Source organism: Cinclus cinclus, chromosome 2 (genome assembly GCF_963662255.1).
Source record: "Cinclus cinclus chromosome 2, bCinCin1.1, whole genome shotgun sequence".
In the NCBI taxonomy this organism is placed as follows: domain Eukaryota; kingdom Metazoa; phylum Chordata; class Aves; order Passeriformes; family Cinclidae; genus Cinclus; species Cinclus cinclus.
In genome coordinates this window covers 112,352,672-112,368,527 of record NC_085047.1, presented here as the reverse complement: position 1 = coordinate 112,368,527, position 15,856 = coordinate 112,352,672, and positions in this window count along the sequence as shown.

Below are 15,856 nucleotides of genomic sequence, written 5' to 3'. Positions count from 1 at the left end.
AGAGCCCTGAGGAGCACCCCTCATCCCCCACTGCAGCTGGACATGGAGCCACTGCCCACAGCTCCTTGGCTGTGTCCATCCAGCCAGTGGCTCGTGCCCCGAATAGCCCAGCCTCCAAAGGCAGGGCTTTGCAGGGTAAGGCTGGGGCTGTCGTGTGGGAGCGTGGCCAAAGCCTCACAGGGGCCTGGGCACAGCAGGGGCTAAAAGTGCCCAAGTCTGGGGCTGCTCCGTGCCAGAGCTGTGCCAGTTCCAGTGGGGTCAGCTGTGAAGGGATGTTGAGTGTGGCCCTTTGTGACACAGGCCCGTGGTGATGCAGGACAGGGTGGTGCCCAGAGCCCTTTGTGACATGGCAGAGCCCCGCCCGGCCAGAGGGGGATCTGAGGGGTATTTAAGGGACACAGAGCCCTGGTGTGCCCAGTCCCAGGAGAGCCGCTCAGTCAGGAGGAAGCAGCTCCCCTGAGAGCCTCTGTGGCAGAGCACCATGGAGACTTTTGTGGAGGACGTGAACCCCAACCCCCCCTGTGCCGTGGAGCAGCCAGGCCTGTGCATGAGGCCCCAGGTGACGGCCAGCCCCACAGCCGGGGCACAGAGCCAGGGCCCTGCCCCACACAGCCCCTGCTGCTCCCCCAGTCCCGTGTGTCCCCCCGGCTCCTGCCCTGGGTGGATGGAAGCCCTCGGGGAGCAGGGGGAAGGGGCAGTAGAGGGGACGGAGCTGCCAGGGCCACAGGCTGTGGAGTGTGACTTGGCCAGGGAGGAGAGAGAGTGGGAACCCTGCCTGGGCCAGGAAGTGCCCCAGCGGGAAAATGAGAGTGTCCAAGAGCTGTCCCGTGGGGAAGATGAGAAATGCCAAGATCTGTCCCAACTGGAAAATGAGAGTGTCCAAGAGCTGTCCCGTGGGGAAGATGCGAGATGCCAGGAGCCTTCCCAATGGCAAGATGTGAATGGCCAAGAGCTGTACAAGCAGGACAAGAGAAGAGTCCAAGAGCTGTCAGAAGGCGAGTTAGACCCAGAGCTGTACCACTGGGAAACTGAGAGACATCAAGAGCTATCCAAGTGGCTGGACATGGGAATCCAAGAGCTGTCCCGAGAGGAAAGCAGCAGTGACAAAATGTTTCCCCAATGGGAGCACTCCATTGACCGAGAGCTGTCCAGGGGAGAAGTCAGACGATATCCAAAGCTGTCCCAAGAGAGAGGTGACAGTGACAAAAAGGAGTCCCAGGAGGACTGGGAAAGCATCGTGATCCACACCATCTGGATCAACCCCAAGTACCCACAGCTCCTGCAGGACCCCGACGCTGCTCCCCGGGACTCGGCCGAGGCAGCAGCTCGTCCGGCCTCGGCTGAGCAGGCGCAGGCAGCAGGGGCACGGAGCCAGGGCCCTGCCCCGCACGGCCCCTGCTGCCCCCCGGGCCCCTCAGCTCCCCAGCCGGGAGCCCAGGCCCTCAGGGAGCAGCCGGCTCCCCCCAAGGAACGCCCGTCCCGCCTCAGGCGGGCACTGCGGGGGCTGCTGTGCTGGCCCTGCCTGAGGCCGCAGCCGGACAATCGGTGCCCGCCGCCAGCGCCAGGCCGGGCCCGCAGGCGGTGGCTGGCCCGGAGCCTGCCCCGTGGCTGCCTCGGATGTCCGGGTGTCAGGGACAGCAGCTCCTTGTCGGGAGAACGGCCTGGATGAGGCTTAGGGCTCCAGAGGCACCGGGGGTGTCAGAGCCAAGGGCAGGTGCACAAAGCCTGGGCAGAAGGAGCTCCTGCTCAGAGGGGACAGCGAGGATGCGGAAGCGACAGCCACGGGGACGTTTGGCAGAACTTCCCAGATGAGGAACAAACTCACAAAGCCAACTCCGCAACTGTGCTGAAATTGGTTCCAGCTGGGGAAAAGGTGCTTGTGGCACAGGGAGATGGCGACCATTGACTCCCGGCCCAGTGACCCCAGAAATGCAGAGAAGAAACAAGAGGCAGATGGAGCACAGAGGAAGACTAGTTAGCATAAGAAGCAAAGGAATCTTTTAACGAGTAGAAGAAAAGTATCATTATCGATATATTAAAGCCAAGATAAAATGTTTCTTTTCATAAAATATGAAAATAATTTTAAAAATAAATAATGCATTAATTTAATAAGAGAGACATATAATGGTTAGCCAATGAACATGAATGCCTTAGTTTGCTGCAATATATAGATAGTGAACATTTTTGATAGCTGCTGTGCTGGCTTTGTGGATTTGCCATCCCAGCACCTGTTTCTGTGCAGAACTGTAAATAAAGGAAATACCTGAACTCTGTGTGGGGATTGGCTTCTTGCACACGGGGCGAAAGAATCCGTTTTGGGATAACAGCTTTGCCATGGCCACATTGCTAAAAGCTGCTGCTTTTCAGGCCGTGCTCACCTGGGCCTGGCCCATCTCGGGATCCAGACGGGCACAGACAAAGCAGCAGAGATCTGAAACTCGGCGGCTGCGCGGTCGCTGTGCCCAAGACAATCCCACGTCGGCCACGAGAGCTCCTCTGGGAACAAGCAACAAATCCCAGAGGGCACCTCTGCGAGCCGGCTCCCCGAGTCCCTGTACCGAGGAGTTGTCGTCCAGGTGTTTGGGGAATCTGCTGCTGCTGTTTGGACCAGCTGTGTGGTGTTCCCAGTGCACACCTGGCAAGCTGAACTCCCCCACAAGGACAAGGGTGGCTGATTTGGAGGTGTGCCCTTGGTTCCTTAAAGAATCATTTGTTGGGGTTGACCTCCTGGCTGAGTGGCCAAGAGCAGCCTCCCACAGTGACTCCCTCTCCTTTGCTTTATCCATCAATCCTTCCCCAGAGGCTTTCAGGTGGCCTTGCCAACCGCAGCTCTGACATTCCAGCCCCTCCAGTACCTCCAAAGCTCAGGGCAGTGCCCTGCACACTCCCAGTGGTTCCTTGCACACTCCCATGCTGCACTGCTGATTCAGCTGTCTGCAGTGGGGCCCTGCCTGTTTGTACCCTTGCCATGGTGTCCTGTTTGCACACCCCACTTGTGCTCACACTCCGGTTCTGCACACCCCCTGCTTGCACTCTCACACTTGCGCCCAGCACACCCATCCCACACACACATCCCTGCACGCCTGTGCCTGGCCATCTGGATGGATGTGGCACTTTGGGATCGGCTTTAGGGTGGTGATGCTGGTAATGGGATGATGATGGAACTGGATGGTCTTGCTGGTCTCTAACAGAAGATGATGATTCTGCGACTCAAGGACTGCCCCAACTCAGGTACAGCACCTTGCACTTAGCCCTTGTTGAACCTCCTGAAGTTCTTGTGGTTTCACTTCCCAAGCTTGCTCAGATCCTTCTGCATGGCCCCATCTTTCCATAGTGTCACCTGCCCTGCTCAGCTTCCCATTCCCTGTAAATGTGTTGAGGGAGAGCTGCATCCACAGTCTGTGTCTCTGGGGAAGCCATGCAAGAGCCCTGAGGAGCACCCCTCATCCCCCACTGCAGCTGGACATGGAGCCACTGCCCACAGCTCCTTGGCTGTGTCCATCCAGCCAGTGGCTCATGCCCCGAATAGCCCAGCCTCCAAAGGCAGGGCTTTGCAGGGTAAGGCTGGGGCTGTCGTGTGGGAGCGTGGCCAAAGCCTCACAGGGGCCTGGGCACAGCAGGGGCTAAAAGTGCCCAAGTCTGGGGCTGCTCCGTGCCAGAGCTGTGCCAGTTCCAGTGGGGTCAGCTGTGAAGGGATGTTGAGTGTGGCCCTTTGTGACACAGGCCCGTGGTGATGCAGGACAGGGTGGTGCCCAGAGCCCTTTGTGACATGGCAGAGCCCTGCCCGGCCAGAGGGGGATCTGAGGGGTATTTAAGGGACACAGAGCCCTGGTGTGCCCAGTCCCAGGAGAGCCGCTCAGTCAGGAGGAAGCAGCTCCCCTGAGAGCCTCTGTGGCAGAGCACCATGGAGACTTTTGTGGAGGACGTGAACCCCAACTCCCCCTGTGCCGTGGAGCAGCCAGGCCTGTGCATGAGGCCCCAGGTGACGGCCAGCCCCACAGCCGGGGCACAGAGCCAGGGCCCTGCCCCACACAGCCCCTGCTGCTCCCCCAGTCCCGTGTGTCCCCCCGGCTCCTGCCCTGGGTGGATGGAAGCCCTCGGGGAGCAGGGGGAAGGGGCAGTAGAGGGGACGGAGCTGCCAGGGCCACAGGCTGTGGAGTGTGACTTGGCCAGGGAGGAGAGAGAGTGGGAACCCTGCCTGGGCCAGGAAGTGCCCCAGCGGGAAAATGAGAGTGTCCAAGAGCTGTCCCGTGGGGAAGATGAGAAATGCCAAGATCTGTCCCAACTGGAAAATGAGAGTGTCCAAGAGCTGTCCCGTGGGGAAGATGCGAGATGCCAGGAGCCTTCCCAATGGCAAGATGTGAATGGCCAAGAGCTGTACAAGCAGGACAAGAGAAGAGTCCAAGAGCTGTCAGAAGGCGAGTTAGACCCAGAGCTGTACCACTGGGAAACTGAGAGACATCAAGAGCTATCCAGGTGGCTGGACATGGGAATCCAAGAGCTGTCCCGAGAGGAAAGCAGCAGTGACAAAATGTTTCCCCAATGGGAGCACTCCATTGACCGAGAGCTGTCCAGGGGAGAAGTCAGACGATATCCAAAGCTGTCCCAAGAGAGAGGTGACAGTGACAAAAAGGAGTCCCAGGAGGACTGGGAAAGCATCGTGATCCACACCATCTGGATCAACCCCAAGTACCCACAGCTCCTGCAGGACCCCGACGCTGCTCCCCGGGACTCGGCCGAGGCAGCAGCTCGTCCGGCCTCGGCTGAGCAGGCGCAGGCAGCAGGGGCACGGAGCCAGGGCCCTGCCCCGCACGGCCCCTGCTGCCCCCCGGGCCCCTCAGCTCCCCAGCCGGGAGCCCAGGCCCTCAGGGAGCAGCCGGCTCCCCCCAAGGAACGCCCGTCCCGCCTCAGGCGGGCACTGCGGGGGCTGCTGTGCTGGCCCTGCCTGAGGCCGCAGCCGGACAATCGGTGCCCGCCGCCAGCGCCAGGCCGGGCCCGCAGGCGGTGGCTGGCCCGGAGCCTGCCCCGTGGCTGCCTCGGATGTCCGGGTGTCAGGGACAGCAGCTCCTTGTCGGGAGAACGGCCTGGATGAGGCTTAGGGCTCCAGAGGCACCGGGGGTGTCAGAGCCAAGGGCAGGTGCACAAAGCCTGGGCAGAAGGAGCTCCTGCTCAGAGGGGACAGCGAGGATGCAGAAGCGACAGCCACGGGGACGTTTGGCAGAACTTCCCAGATGAGGAACAAACTCACAAAGCCAACTCCGCAACTGTGCTGAAATCGGTTCCAGCTGGGGAAAAGGTACTTGTGGCACAGGGAGATGGCGACCATTGACTCCCGGCCCAGTGACCCCAGAAATGCAGAGAAGAAACAAGAGGCAGATGGAGCACAGAGGAAGACTAGTTAGCATAAGAAGCAAAGGAATCTTTTAACGAGTAGAAGAAAAGTATCATTATCGATATATTAAAGCCAAGATAAAATGTTTCTTTTCATAAAATATGAAAATAATTTTAAAAATAAATAATGCATTAATTTAATAAGAGAGCCATATAATGGTTAGCCAATGAACATGAATGCCTTAGTTTGCTGCAATATATAGATAGTGAACATTTTTGATAGCTGCTGTGCTGGCTTTGTGGATTTGCCATCCCAGCACCTGTTTCTGTGCAGAACTGTAAATAAAGGAAATACCTGAACTCTGTGTGGGGATTGGCTTCTTGCACACGGGGCGAAAGAATCCGTTTTGGGATAACAGCTTTGCCATGGCCACATTGCTAAAAGCTGCTGCTTTTCCAGCCGTGCTCACCTGGGCCTGGCCCATCTCGGGATCCAGACGGGCACAGACAAAGCAGCAGAGATCTGAAACTCGGCGGCTGCGCGGTCGCTGTGCCCAAGACAATCCCACGTCGGCCACGAGAGCTCCTCTGGGAACAAGCAACAAATCCCAGAGGGCACCTCTGCGAGCCGGCTCCCCGAGTCCCTGTACCGAGGAGTTGTCGTCCAGGTGTTTGGGGAATCTGCTGCTGCTGTTTGGACCAGCTGTGTGGTGTTCCCAGTGCACACCTGGCAAGCTGAACTCCCCCACAAGGACAAGGGTGGCTGATTTGGAGGTGTGCCCTTGGTTCCTTAAAGAATCATTTGTTGGGGTTGACCTCCTGGCTGAGTGGCCAAGAGCAGCCTCCCACAGTGACTCCCTCTCCTTTGCTTTATCCATCAATCCTTCCCCAGAGGCTTTCAGGTGGCCTTGCCAACCGCAGCTCTGACATTCCAGCCCCTCCAGTACCTCCAAAGCTCAGGGCAGTGCCCTGCACACTCCCAGTGGTTCCTTGCACACTCCCATGCTGCACTGCTGATTCAGCTGTCTGCAGTGGGGCCCTGCCTGTTTGTACCCTTGCCATGGTGTCCTGTTTGCACACCCCACTTGTGCTCACACTCCAGTTCTGCACACCCCCTGCTTGCACTCTCACACTTGCGCCCAGCACACCCATCCCACACACACATCCCTGCACGCCTGTGCCTGGCCATCTGGATGGATGTGGCACTTTGGGATCGGCTTTAGGGTGGTGATGCTGGTAATGGGATGATGATGGAACTGGATGGTCTTGCTGGTCTCTAACAGAAGATGATGATTCTGCGACTCAAGGACTGCCCCAACTCAGGTACAGCACCTTGCACTTAGCCCTTGTTGAACCTCCTGAAGTTCTTGTGGTTTCACTTCCCAAGCTTGCTCAGATCCTTCTGCATGGCCCCATCTTTCCATAGTGTCACCTGCCCTGCTCAGCTTCCCATTCCCTGTAAATGTGTTGAGGGAGAGCTGCATCCACAGTCTGTGTCTCTGGGGAAGCCATGCAAGAGCCCTGAGGAGCACCCCTCATCCCCCACTGCAGCTGGACATGGAGCCACTGCCCACAGCTCCTTGGCTGTGTCCATCCAGCCAGTGGCTCATGCCCCAAATAGCCCAGCCTCCAAAGGCAGGGCTTTGCAGGGTAAGGCTGGGGCTGTCGTGTGGGAGCGTGGCCAAAGCCTCACAGGGGCCTGGGCACAGCAGGGGCTAAAAGTGCCCAAGTCTGGGGCTGCTCCGTGCCAGAGCTGTGCCAGTTCCAGTGGGGTCAGCTGTGAAGGGATGTTGAGTGTGGCCCTTTGTGACACAGGCCCGTGGTGATGCAGGACAGGGTGGTGCCCAGAGCCCTTTGTGACATGGCAGAGCCCCGCCCGGCCAGAGGGGGATCTGAGGGGTATTTAAGGGACACAGAGCCCTGGTGTGCCCAGTCCCAGGAGAGCCGCTCAGTCAGGAGGAAGCAGCTCCCCTGAGAGCCTCTGTGGCAGAGCACCATGGAGACTTTTGTGGAGGACGTGAACCCCAACCCCCCCTGTGCCGTGGAGCAGCCAGGCCTGTGCATGAGGCCCCAGGTGACGGCCAGCCCCACTGCCGGGGCACAGAGCCAGGGCCCTGCCCCACACAGCCCCTGCTGCTCCCCCAGTCCCGTGTGTCCCCCCGGCTCCTGCCCTGGGTGGATGGAAGCCCTCGGGGAGCAGGGGGAAGGGGCAGTAGAGGGGACGGAGCTGCCAGGGCCACAGGCTGTGGAGTGTGACTTGGCCAGGGAGGAGAGAGAGTGGGAACCCTGCCTGGGCCAGGAAGTGCCCCAGCGGGAAAATGAGAGTGTCCAAGAGCTGTCCCGTGGGGAAGATGAGAAATGCCAAGATCTGTCCCAACTGGAATTTGAGAGAGACCAAGAGCTGTCCCGTGGGGAAGATGCGAGATGCCAGGAGCCTTCCCAATGGCAAGATGTGAATGGCCAAGAGCTGTACAAGCAGGACAAGAGAAGAGTCCAAGAGCTGTCAGAAGGCGAGTTAGACCCAGAGCTGTACCACTGGGAAACTGAGAGACATCAAGAGCTATCCAGGTGGCTGGACATGGGAATCCAAGAGCTGTCCCGAGAGGAAAGCAGCAGTGACAAAATGTTTCCCCAATGGGAGCACTCCATTGACCGAGAGCTGTCCAGGGGAGAAGTCAGACGATATCCAAAGCTGTCCCAAGAGAGAGGTGACAGTGACAAAAAGGAGTCCCAGGAGGACTGGGAAAGCATCGTGATCCACACCATCTGGATCAACCCCAAGTACCCACAGCTCCTGCAGGACCCCGACGCTGCTCCCCGGGACTCGGCCGAGGCAGCAGCTCGTCCGGCCTCGGCTGAGCAGGCGCAGGCAGCAGGGGCACGGAGCCAGGGCCCTGCCCCGCACGGCCCCTGCTGCCCCCCGGGCCCCTCAGCTCCCCAGCCGGGAGCCCAGGCCCTCAGGGAGCAGCCGGCTCCCCCCAAGGAACGCCCGTCCCGCCTCAGGCGGGCACTGCGGGGGCTGCTGTGCCGGCCCTGCCTGAGGCCGCAGCCGGACAATCGGTGCCCGCCGCCAGCGCCAGGCCGGGCCCGCAGGCGGTGGCTGGCCCGGAGCCTGCCCCGTGGCTGCCTCGGATGTCCGGGTGTCAGGGACAGCAGCTCCTTGTCGGGAGAACGGCCTGGATGAGGCTTAGGGCTCCAGAGGCACCGGGGGTGTCAGAGCCAAGGGCAGGTGCACAAAGCCTGGGCAGAAGGAGCTCCTGCTCAGAGGGGACAGCGAGGATGCGGAAGCGACAGCCACGGGGACGTTTGGCAGAACTTCCCAGATGAGGAACAAACTCACAAAGCCAACTCCGCAACTGTGCTGAAATCGGTTCCAGCTGGGGAAAAGGTGCTTGTGGCACAGGGAGATGGCGACCATTGACTCCCGGCCCAGTGACCCCAGAAATGCAGAGAAGAAACAAGAGGCAGATGGAGCACAGAGGAAGACTAGTTAGCATAAGAAGCAAAGGAATCTTTTAACGAGTAGAAGAAAAGTATCATTATCGATATATTAAAGCCAAGATAAAATGTTTCTTTTCATAAAATATGAAAATAATTTTAAAAATAAATAATGCATTAATTTAATAAGAGAGACATATAATGGTTAGCCAATGAACATGAATGCCTTAGTTTGCTGCAATATATAGATAGTGAACATTTTTGATAGCTGCTGTGCTGGCTTTGTGGATTTGCCATCCCAGCACCTGTTTCTGTGCAGAACTGTAAATAAAGGAAATACCTGAACTCTGTGTGGGGATTGGCTTCTTGCACACGGGGCGAAAGAATCCGTTTTGGGATAACAGCTTTGCCATGGCCACATTGCTAAAAGCTGCTGCTTTTCAGGCCGTGCTCACCTGGGCCTGGCCCATCTCGGGATCCAGACGGGCACAGACAAAGCAGCAGAGATCTGAAACTCGGCGGCTGCGCGGTCGCTGTGCCCAAGACAATCCCACGTCGGCCACGAGAGCTCCTCTGGGAACAAGCAACAAATCCCAGAGGGCACCTCTGCGAGCCGGCTCCCTGAGTCCCTGTACCGAGGAGTTGTCGTCCAGGTGTTTGGGGAATCTGCTGCTGCTGTTTGGACCAGCTGTGTGGTGTTCCCAGTGCACACCTGGCAAGCTGAACTCCCCCACAAGGACAAGGGTGGCTGATTTGGAGGTGTGCCCTTGGTTCCTTAAAGAATCATTTGTTGGGGTTGACCTCCTGGCTGAGTGGCCAAGAGCAGCCTCCCACAGTGACTCCCTCTCCTTTGCTTTATCCATCAATCCTTCCCCAGAGGCTTTCAGGTGGCCTTGCCAACCGCAGCTCTGACATTCCAGCCCCTCCAGTACCTCCAAAGCTCAGGGCAGTGCCCTGCACACTCCCAGTGGTTCCTTGCACACTCCCATGCTGCACTGCTGATTCAGCTGTCTGCAGTGGGGCCCTGCCTGTTTGTACCCTTGCCATGGTGTCCTGTTTGCACACCCCACTTGTGCTCACACTCCGGTTCTGCACACCCCCTGCTTGCACTCTCACACTTGCGCCCAGCACACCCATCCCACACACACATCCCTGCACGCCTGTGCCTGGCCATCTGGATGGATGTGGCACTTTGGGATCGGCTTTAGGGTGGTGATGCTGGTAATGGGATGATGATGGAACTGGATGGTCTTGCTGGTCTCTAACAGAAGATGATGATTCTGCGACTCAAGGACTGCCCCAACTCAGGTACAGCACCTTGCACTTAGCCCTTGTTGAACCTCCTGAAGTTCTTGTGGTTTCACTTCCCAAGCTTGCTCAGATCCTTCTGCATGGCCCCATCTTTCCATAGTGTCACCTGCCCTGCTCAGCTTCCCATTCCCTGTAAATGTGTTGAGGGAGAGCTGCATCCACAGTCTGTGTCTCTGGGGAAGCCATGCAAGAGCCCTGAGGAGCACCCCTCATCCCCCACTGCAGCTGGACATGGAGCCACTGCCCACAGCTCCTTGGCTGTGTCCATCCAGCCAGTGGCTCATGCCCCGAATAGCCCAGCCTCCAAAGGCAGGGCTTTGCAGGGTAAGGCTGGGGCTGTCGTGTGGGAGCGTGGCCAAAGCCTCACAGGGGCCTGGGCACAGCAGGGGCTAAAAGTGCCCAAGTCTGGGGCTGCTCCGTGCCAGAGCTGTGCCAGTTCCAGTGGGGTCAGCTGTGAAGGGATGTTGAGTGTGGCCCTTTGTGACACAGGCCCGTGGTGATGCAGGACAGGGTGGTGCCCAGAGCCCTTTGTGACATGGCAGAGCCCCGCCCGGCCAGAGGGGGATCTGAGGGGTATTTAAGGGACACAGAGCTCTGGTGTGCCCAGTCCCAGGAGAGCCGCTCAGTCAGGAGGAAGCAGCTCCCCTGAGAGCCTCTGTGGCAGAGCACCATGGAGACTTTTGTGGAGGACGTGAACCCCAACCCCCCCTGTGCCGTGGAGAAGCCAGGCCTGTGCATGAGGCCCCAGGTGACGGCCAGCCCCACAGCCGGGGCACAGAGCCAGGGCCCTGCCCCACACAGCCCCTGCTGCTCCCCCAGTCCCGTGTGTCCCCCCGGCTCCTGCCCTGGGTGGATGGAAGCCCTCGGGGAGCAGGGGGAAGGGGCAGTAGAGGGGACGGAGCTGCCAGGGCCACAGGCTGTGGAGTGTGACTTGGCCAGGGAGGAGAGAGAGTGGGAACCCTGCCTGGGCCAGGAAGTGCCCCAGCGGGAAAATGAGAGTGTCCAAGAGCTGTCCCGTGGGGAAGATGAGAAATGCCAGGAGCCTTCCCAATGGCAAGATGTGAATGGCCAAGAGCTGTACAAGCAGGACAAGAGAAGAGTCCAAGAGCTGTCAGAAGGCGAGTTAGACCCAGAGCTGTACCACCGGGAAACTGAGAGACATCAAGAGCTATCCAAGTGGCTGGACATGGGAATCCAAGAGCTGTCCCGAGAGGAAAGCAGCAGTGACAAAATGTTTCCCCAATGGGAGCACTCCATTGACCGAGAGCTGTCCAGGGGAGAAGTCAGACGATATCCAAAGCTGTCCCAAGAGAGAGGTGACAGTGACAAAAAGGAGTCCCAGGAGGACTGGGAAAGCATCGTGATCCACACCATCTGGATCAACCCCAAGTACCCACAGCTCCTGCAGGACCCCGACGCTGCTCCCCGGGACTCGGCCGAGGCAGCAGCTCGTCCGGCCTCGGCTGAGCAGGCGCAGGCAGCAGGGGCACGGAGCCAGGGCCCTGCCCCGCACGGCCCCTGCTGCCCCCCGGGCCCCTCAGCTCCCCAGCCGGGAGCCCAGGCCCTCAGGGAGCAGCCGGCTCCCCCCAAGGAACGCCCGTCCTGCCTCAGGCGGGCACTGCGGGGGCTGCTGTGCTGGCCCTGCCTGAGGCCGCAGCCGGACAATCGGTGCCCGCCGCCAGCGCCAGGCCGGGCCCGCAGGCGGTGGCTGGCCCGGAGCCTGCCCCGTGGCTGCCTCGGATGTCCGGGTGTCAGGGACAGCAGCTCCTTGTCGGGAGAACGGCCTGGATGAGGCTTAGGGCTCCAGAGGCACCGGGGGTGTCAGAGCCAAGGGCAGGTGCACAAAGCCTGGGCAGAAGGAGCTCCTGCTCAGAGGGGACAGCGAGGATGCGGAAGCGACAGCCACGGGGACGTTTGGCAGAACTTCCCAGATGAGGAACAAACTCACAAAGCCAACTCCGCAACTGTGCTGAAATCGGTTCCAGCTGGGGAAAAGGTGCTTGTGGCACAGGGAGATGGCGACCATTGACTCCCGGCCCAGTGACCCCAGAAATGCAGAGAAGAAACAAGAGGCAGATGGAGCACAGAGGAAGACTAGTTAGCATAAGAAGCAAAGGAATCTTTTAACGAGTAGAAGAAAAGTATCATTATCGATATATTAAAGCCAAGATAAAATGTTTCTTTTCATAAAATATGAAAATAATTTTAAAAATAAATAATGCATTAATTTAATAAGAGAGACATATAATGGTTAGCCAATGAACATGAATGCCTTAGTTTGCTGCAATATATAGATAGTGAACATTTTTGATAGCTGCTGTGCTGGCTTTGTGGATTTGCCATCCCAGCACCTGTTTCTGTGCAGAACTGTAAATAAAGGAAATACCTGAACTCTGTGTGGGGATTGGCTTCTTGCACACGGGGCGAAAGAATCCGTTTTGGGATAACAGCTTTGCCATGGCCACATTGCTAAAAGCTGCTGCTTTTCAGGCCGTGCTCACCTGGGCCTGGCCCATCTCGGGATCCAGACGGGCACAGACAAAGCAGCAGAGATCTGAAACTCGGCGGCTGCGCGGTCGCTGTGCCCAAGACAATCCCACGTCGGCCACGAGAGCTCCTCTGGGAACAAGCAACAAATCCCAGAGGGCACCTCTGCGAGCCGGCTCCCCGAGTCCCTGTACCGAGGAGTTGTCGTCCAGGTGTTTGGGGAATCTGCTGCTGCTGTTTGGACCAGCTGTGTGGTGTTCCCAGTGCACACCTGGCAAGCTGAACTCCCCCCACAAGGACAAGGGTGGCTGATTTGGAGGTGTGCCCTTGGTTCCTTAAAGAATCATTTGTTGGGGTTGACCTCCTGGCTGAGTGGCCAAGAGCAGCCTCCCACAGTGACTCCCTCTCCTTTGCTTTATCCATCAATCCTTCCCCAGAGGCTTTCAGGTGGCCTTGCCAACCGCAGCTCTGACATTCCAGCCCCTCCAGTACCTCCAAAGCTCAGGGCAGTGCCCTGCACACTCCCAGTGGTTCCTTGCACACTCCCATGCTGCACTGCTGATTCAGCTGTCTGCAGTGGGGCCCTGCCTGTTTGTACCCTTGCCATGGTGTCCTGTTTGCACACCCCACTTGTGCTCACACTCCGGTTCTGCACACCCCCTGCTTGCACTCTCACACTTGCGCCCAGCACACCCATCCCACACACACATCCCTGCACGCCTGTGCCTGGCCATCTGGATGGATGTGGCACTTTGGGATCGGCTTTAGGGTGGTGATGCTGGTAATGGGATGATGATGGAACTGGATGGTCTTGCTGGTCTCTAACAGAAGATGATGATTCTGCGACTCAAGGACTGCCCCAACTCAGGTACAGCACCTTGCACTTAGCCCTTGTTGAACCTCCTGAAGCTCCTGTGGTTTCACTTCCCAAGCTTGCTCAGATCCTTCTGCATGGCCCCATCTTTCCATAGTGTCACCTGCCCTGCTCAGCTTCCCATTCCCTGTAAATGTGTTGAGGGAGAGCTGCATCCACAGTCTGTGTCTCTGGGGAAGCCATGCAAGAGCCCTGAGGAGCACCCCTCATCCCCCACTGCAGCTGGACATGGAGCCACTGCCCACAGCTCCTTGGCTGTGTCCATCCAGCCAGTGGCTCATGCCCCAAATAGCCCAGCCTCCAAAGGCAGGGCTTTGCAGGGTAAGGCTGGGGCTGTCGTGTGGGAGCGTGGCCAAAGCCTCACAGGGGCCTGGGCACAGCAGGGGCTAAAAGTGCCCAAGTCTGGGGCTGCTCCGTGCCAGAGCTGTGCCAGTTCCAGTGGGGTCAGCTGTGAAGGGATGTTGAGTGTGGCCCTTTGTGACACAGGCCCGTGGTGATGCAGGACAGGGTGGTGCCCAGAGCCCTTTGTGACATGGCAGAGCCCCGCCCGGCCAGAGGGGGATCTGAGGGGTATTTAAGGGACACAGAGCCCTGGTGTGCCCAGTCCCAGGAGAGCCGCTCAGTCAGGAGGAAGCAGCTCCCCTGAGAGCCTCTGTGGCAGAGCACCATGGAGACTTTTGTGGAGGACGTGAACCCCAACCCCCCCTGTGCCGTGGAGCAGCCAGGCCTGTGCATGAGGCCCCAGGTGACGGCCAGCCCCACAGCCGGGGCACAGAGCCAGGGCCCTGCCCCACACAGCCCCTGCTGCTCCCCCAGTCCCGTGTGTCCCCCCGGCTCCTGCCCTGGGTGGATGGAAGCCCTCGGGGAGCAGGGGGAAGGGGCAGTAGAGGGGACGGAGCTGCCAGGGCCACAGGCTGTGGAGTGTGACTTGGCCAGGGAGGAGAGAGAGTGGGAACCCTGCCTGGGCCAGGAAGTGCCCCAGCGGGAAAATGAGAGTGTCCAAGAGCTGTCCCGTGGGGAAGATGAGAAATGCCAAGATCTGTCCCAACTGGAATTTGAGAGAGACCAAGAGCTGTCCCGTGGGGAAGATGCGAGATGCCAGGAGCCTTCCCAATGGCAAGATGTGAATGGCCAAGAGCTGTACAAGCAGGACAAGAGAAGAGTCCAAGAGCTGTCAGAAGGCGAGTTAGACCCAGAGCTGTACCACTGGGAAACTGAGAGACATCAAGAGCTATCCAGGTGGCTGGACATGGGAATCCAAGAGCTGTCCCGAGAGGAAAGCAGCAGTGACAAAATGTTTCCCCAATGGGAGCACTCCATTGACCGAGAGCTGTCCAGGGGAGAAGTCAGACGATATCCAAAGCTGTCCCAAGAGAGAGGTGACAGTGACAAAAAGGAGTCCCAGGAGGACTGGGAAAGCATCGTGATCCACACCATCTGGATCAACCCCAAGTACCCACAGCTCCTGCAGGACCCCGACGCTGCTCCCCGGGACTCGGCCGAGGCAGCAGCTCGTCCGGCCTCGGCTGAGCAGGCGCAGGCAGCAGGGGCACGGAGCCAGGGCCCTGCCCCGCACGGCCCCTGCTGCCCCCCGGGCCCCTCAGCTCCCCAGCCGGGAGCCCAGGCCCTCAGGGAGCAGCCGGCTCCCCCCAAGGAACGCCCGTCCCGCCTCAGGCGGGCACTGCGGGGGCTGCTGTGCCGGCCCTGCCTGAGGCCGCAGCCGGACAATCGGTGCCCGCCGCCAGCGCCAGGCCGGGCCCGCAGGCGGTGGCTGGCCCGGAGCCTGCCCCGTGGCTGCCTCGGATGTCCGGGTGTCAGGGACAGCAGCTCCTTGTCGGGAGAACGGCCTGGATGAGGCTTAGGGCTCCAGAGGCACCGGGGGTGTCAGAGCCAAGGGCAGGTGCACAAAGCCTGGGCAGAAGGAGCTCCTGCTCAGAGGGGACAGCGAGGATGCGGAAGCGACAGCCACGGGGACGTTTGGCAGAACTTCCCAGATGAGGAACAAACTCACAAAGCCAACTCCGCAACTGTGCTGAAATCGGTTCCAGCTGGGGAAAAGGTGCTTGTGGCACAGGGAGATGGCGACCATTGACTCCCGGCCCAGTGACCCCAGAAATGCAGAGAAGAAACAAGAGGCAGATGGAGCACAGAGGAAGACTAGTTAGCATAAGAAGCAAAGGAATCTTTTAACGAGTAGAAGAAAAGTATCATTATCGATATATTAAAGCCAAGATAAAATGTTTCTTTTCATAAAATATGAAAATAATTTTAAAAATAAATAATGCATTAATTTAATAAGAGAGACATATAATGGTTAGCCAATGAACATGAATGCCTTAGTTTGCTGCAATATATAGATAGTGAACATTTTTGATAGCTGCTGTGCTGGCTTTGTGGATTTGCCATCCCAGCACC